This window comes from Pleurodeles waltl, chromosome 8, assembly GCF_031143425.1.
Source record: "Pleurodeles waltl isolate 20211129_DDA chromosome 8, aPleWal1.hap1.20221129, whole genome shotgun sequence".
Lineage (NCBI taxonomy): Eukaryota > Metazoa > Chordata > Amphibia > Caudata > Salamandridae > Pleurodeles > Pleurodeles waltl.
Window position 1 is genome coordinate 1,318,515,962 of NC_090447.1, and position 5,000 is coordinate 1,318,520,961.

Consider the following 5,000-nt stretch of genomic DNA (forward strand, 5'->3'; position numbering starts at 1 on the left):
CTCCTGTTTCAGGCCTCTTGTGTTGAGACAGCCCGCCGGTCTGGAGGCTGCTGCTCTCAAACACACCTGAACTCTACTGTTCACAAACTGCCCTCCTTCACAAACTTCTTACAGAGGGCCAATCGCACACCCTGTTTTGCACCAGCCTCACAATCGCTTCATCTGCACTTACACACAGTCTCACACTGCCCTTTCTTTAGGGCCCAGCACAAGCAGCAACAGACCAGCTGACCACCAGCAGCTTGGGGTGAGTGTGAAGTGCAGAAAGATTCTCAATTTTCCTTCGGAAATAGTGTATTTTAGTGTTATTTCTGTTTTGTTATTTATTTTAAGAAAGGAAAAAAGAGTAGAAGAAATAATAAATGAAAAGTAACATTAGAGAGGACTCTGTGCATTTGTTCTAAGACGTGCACCACCTACTGTCTGCAAGAGGCAAAATGCCTACAGCACCTGGTATTCCCAGGCAGTCTCCCATCCAAGTACTAACCAGGCCCGACACTGCTTAGCTTCTAAGATCAGACGAGATCAGGCGCATTCAGGGTGGTATGGCCGTAGGCAGAATACACTCCTGTTTCAGGCCTCTTGTGTTGAGACAGCCCGCCGGTCTGGAGCCTGCTGCTCTCAAACACACCTGCACTCTTCTGTTCACAAACTGCCCTCCTTCACAAACTTCTTAAAGAGGGCCAATCGCACACCCTGTTTTGCACCAGCCTCACAATCGCTTCATCTGCACTTAGACACAGTCTCAGACTGCCCTTTCTTTAGGGCCAAGCACAAGCAGCAACAGACCAGCTCACCACCAGCAGCTTGGGGTGAGTGTGAAGTGCAGAAAAATTATCAATTTTCCTTCAGAAATAGTGTATTTTAGTGTTATTGCAGTTTTTTTATTTATTTTAAGAAAGGAAAAAAGAGTAGAAGAAATAATAAATGAAAATTAACATTAGAGAGGAATCTGTTCAATTGTTCTAAGACGTGCACCACCTACTGTCTGCAAGAGGCAAAATGCCTGCATCACCTGGCATTCCCAGGCAGTCTCCAATCCAAGTACTAACCTGACCCGACGCTGTTTAGCTTCTGAAATCAGACAAGATCAGGCGCATTCAGGGTGGTATGGCCGTAGGCAGAATACACTCCTGTTTCAGGTCTCTTGTGTTGAGACTGCCCGCCGGTCTGGAGCCTGCTGCTCTCAAACACACGTGCACTGTTCTGTTCACAAACTACCCTCCTTCACAAACTTCTTACAGAGGTCCAAGCACACACCCTGTTTTGCACCAGCCTCACAATCGCTTCATCTGCACTTACACACAGTCTCAGACTGCCCTTTCTTTAGGGCCCAGCACAAGCAGCAACAGGCCAGCTCACCACCAGCAGCTTGGGGTGAGTGTGAAGTGCAGAAAGATTAGCAATTTTCCTTCAGAAAGAGTGTATTTTAGTGTTATTTCTGTTTTTTTATTTATTTTAAGAAAGGAAAAAAGAGTAGAAGAAATAATAAATGAAAATTAACATTAGAGAGTACTCTATGCATTTGTTCTAAGACGTGCACCACCTACTGTCTGCAAGAGGCAAAATGCCTAAAGCACCGGGTATTCCCAGGCAGTCTCCCATCCAAGTAATAACCAGGCCCGACGCTACTTAGCTTTTGAGATCAGGCACATTCAGGGTGGTATGGCCATAGGTAGAATGTGCTCCTGTTTCAGGCCTCTTGTGTTGAGACAACCCACCGGTCTGGAGCCTGCTGCTCTCAAACACACCTGCACTCTACTGTTCACAAACTGCCCTCCTTCACAAACTTCTTACAGAGGGCCAAGCACACACCGTGTTTTGCACCAGCCTCGCAGTCGCTTCACCTGCACTTACACACAGTCTCAGACTTCCCTTTCTTTAGGGCCCAGCACAAGCAGCAGACCAGCTCACCCCAGCAGCTTGGGGTGAGTGTGAAGTGCAGAAAGATTCTCAATTTTCCTTCAGAAAGAGTGTATTTTAGTGTTATTGCTGTTTTTTTTATTTATTTTAAGAAAGGAAAAAAGAGTAGAAGAAATAATAAATGAAAAGTAACATTAGAGAGGACTCTATGCATTTGTTCTAAGACGTGCACCACCTACTGTCTGCAAGAGGCAAAATGCCTACAGCACCTGGTATTCCCAGGCAGTCTCCCATCCAAGTACTAACCAAGCCCGACGCTGATTAGCTTTTGAGATCAGACGAGATCAGGTACATTCAGGGTGGTATGGCCGCAGGCAAAATACACTCCTGTTTCAGGCCTCTTGTGTTGAGACAACCCGCCGGTCTGGAGCCTGCTGCTCTCAAACACCCCTGCACTCTACTGTTCACAAACTGCCCTCCTTCACAAACTTCTTACAGAGGGCCAATCGCACACCCTGTTTTGCAACAGCCTCACAATCGCTTCATCTGCACTTACACACAGTCTCACTCTGCCCTTTCTTTAGGGCCCAGCACAAGCAGCAACAGACCAGTTCACCACCAGCAGCTTGGGGTGAGTGTGAAGTGCAGAAAGATTCTCAATTTTCCTTCAGAAAGAGTGTATTTTAGTGTTATTGCTGTTTTGTTATTTATTTTAGGAACGGAAAAAAGAGTACAAGAAATAATAAATGAAAAGTAACATTAGAGAGGACTCTATGCATTTGTTTTAAGACGTGCACCACCTACTGTCTGCAAGAGGCAAAATGCCTACAGCACCTGGTATTCCCAAGCAGTCTCCCATCCAAGTACTAACCAGGCCCGACGCTGCTTAGCTTCTGACATCAGCTGAGATCAGTCACATTAAGGGTGGTATGGCCGTAGGCAAAACACACTCCTGTTTCAGGTCTCTTGTGTTGAGACATCCCGCCGGTCTGGAGCCTGCTGCTCTCAAACACACCTGCACTCTACTGTTCACAAACTGCCCTCCTTCACAAACTTCTTACAGAGGGCCAATCGCACACCCTGTTTTGCACCAGCCTCACAATCGCTTCATCTGCACTTACACACAGTCTCAGACTGCCCTTTCTTTAGGGCCCAGCACAAGCAGCAACAGACCAGCTGACCACCAGCAGCTTGGGGTGAGTGTGAAGTGCAGAAAGATTCTCAATTTTCCTTCGGAAAGAGTGTATTTTAGTGTTATTTCTGTTTTGTTATTTATTTTAAGAAAGGAAAAAAGAGTAGAAGAAATAATAAATGAAAAGTAACATTAGAGAGGACTCTATGCATTTGTTCTAAGACGTGCACCACCTACTGTCTGCAAGAGGCAAAATGCCTACAGCACCTGGTATTCCCAGGCAGTCTCCCATCCAAGTACTAACCAGGCCCGACACTGCTTAGCTTCTAAGATCAGACGAGATCAGGCGCATTCAGGGTGGTATGGCCATAGGCAGAATACACTCCTGTTTCAGGCCTCTTGTGTTGAGACAGCCTGCCGGTCTGGAGCCTGCTGCTCTCAAACACACCTGCACTCTTCTGTTCACAAACTGCCCTCCTTCACAAACTTCTTACAGAGGGCCAATCGCACACCCTGTTTTGCACCAACCTCACAATCGCTTCATCTGCACTTAGACACAGTCTCAGACTGCCCTTTCTTTAGGGCCAAGCACAAGCAGCAACAGACCAGCTCACCACCAGCAGCTTGGGGTGAGTGTGAAGTGCAGAAAAATTATCAATTTTCCTTCAGAAAGAGTGTATTTTAGTGTTATTGCAGTTTTTTTATTTATTTTAAGAAAGGAAAAAAGAGTAGAAGAAATAATAAATGAAAATTAACATTAGAGAGGAATCTGTTCAATTGTTCTAAGACGTGCACCACCTACTGTCTGCAAGAGGAAAAATGCCTACATCACCTGGAATTCCAAGGCAGTCTCCCATCCAAATACTAACCAGACCCGACGCTGCTTAGCTTCTGAAATCAAACAAGATCAGGGGCATTCAGGGTGGTATGGCTGTAGGCAGAACACACTCCTGTTTCAGGTCTCTTGTGTTGAGACTGCCCGCCGGTCTGGAGCCCGCTGCTCTCAAACACACGTGCACTCTTCTGTTCACAAACTACCCTCCTTCACAAACTTCTTACAGAGGTCCAAGCACACACCCTGTTTTGCACCAGCCTCACAATCGCTTCATCTGCACTTACACACAGTCTCAGACTGCCCTTTTTTTAGGGCTCAGCACAAGCAGCAACAGACCAGCTCACCACCAGCAGCTTGGGCTGAGTGTGAAGTGCAGAAAGATTATCAATTTTCCTTCAGAAAGAGTGTATTTTAGTGTTATTGCTGTTTTTTTATTTAATTTAAGAAAGGAAAAAAGAGTAGAAGAAATAATAAATGAAAATTAACATTAGAGAGTACTCTATGCATTTGTTCTAAGACGTGCACCACCTACTGTCTGCAAGAGGCAAAATGCCTACAGCACCTGGTATTCCCAGGCAGTCTCCCATCCAAGTACTAACCAGGCCCGATGCTGCTTAGCTTTTAAGATCAGACGAGATCAGGCACATTCAGGGTGGTATGGCCATAGGAAGAATATGCTCCTGTTTCAGGCCTCTTGTGTTGAGACAACCCACCGGTCTGGCGCCTGCTGCTCTCAAACACACCTGCACTCTACTGTTCACAAACTGCCCTCCTTCACAAACTTCTTACAGAGGGCCAAGCACACACCCTGTTTTGCACCAGCCTCGCAATCGCTTCACCTGCACTTACACAAAGTCTCAGACTTCCCTTTCTTTAGGGCCCAGCACAAGCAGCAGACCAGCTCACCACCAGCAGCTTGGGGTGAGTGTGAAGTGCAGAAAGATTCTCAATTTTCCTTCAGAAAGAGTGTATTTTAGTGTTATTGCTGTTTTTTTATTTATTTGAAGAAAGGAAAAAAGAGTAGAAGAAATAATAAATGAAAAGTAACATTAGAGAGGACTCTATGCATTTGTTCTAAGACGTGCACCACCTACTGTCTGCAAGAGGCAAAATGCCTACAGCACCTGGTATTCCCAGGCAGTCTCCCATCCAAGTACTAACCAGGCCCGA

The 5,000-nt window shown here is 45.9% G+C and overlaps 3 non-coding genes and 5 pseudogenes across 3 annotated transcripts; all 8 read right to left on the minus strand.

The window, feature by feature from the left end:
• Nucleotides 1-438: 438 nt before the first annotated feature.
• On the minus strand, nucleotides 439-557 carry LOC138252917 (5S ribosomal RNA). Its single transcript, XR_011195631.1, has one exon. It is a non-coding gene; the product is annotated as a 5S ribosomal RNA (ribosomal RNA).
• Nucleotides 558-1,003: 446 nt separating this feature from the next.
• Nucleotides 1,004-1,122, minus strand: LOC138251500 (5S ribosomal RNA; annotated as a pseudogene).
• A 998-nt stretch (nucleotides 1,123-2,120) lies between these two features.
• On the minus strand, nucleotides 2,121-2,239 carry LOC138255276 (5S ribosomal RNA). Its single transcript, XR_011197913.1, has one exon. It is a non-coding gene; the product is annotated as a 5S ribosomal RNA (ribosomal RNA).
• Nucleotides 2,240-2,685: 446 nt separating this feature from the next.
• On the minus strand, nucleotides 2,686-2,804 carry LOC138257275 (5S ribosomal RNA; annotated as a pseudogene).
• A 446-nt stretch (nucleotides 2,805-3,250) lies between these two features.
• LOC138253466 (5S ribosomal RNA) lies at nucleotides 3,251-3,369 on the minus strand. The gene has a single exon (XR_011196156.1). It is a non-coding gene; the product is annotated as a 5S ribosomal RNA (ribosomal RNA).
• Nucleotides 3,370-3,815: 446 nt separating this feature from the next.
• LOC138251527 (5S ribosomal RNA) lies at nucleotides 3,816-3,934 on the minus strand (annotated as a pseudogene).
• A 446-nt stretch (nucleotides 3,935-4,380) lies between these two features.
• Nucleotides 4,381-4,499, minus strand: LOC138256986 (5S ribosomal RNA; annotated as a pseudogene).
• Nucleotides 4,500-4,942: 443 nt separating this feature from the next.
• The window catches only part of LOC138256485 (5S ribosomal RNA), a 109-nt pseudogene continuing 51 nt past the window's right edge, over nucleotides 4,943-5,000 (minus strand).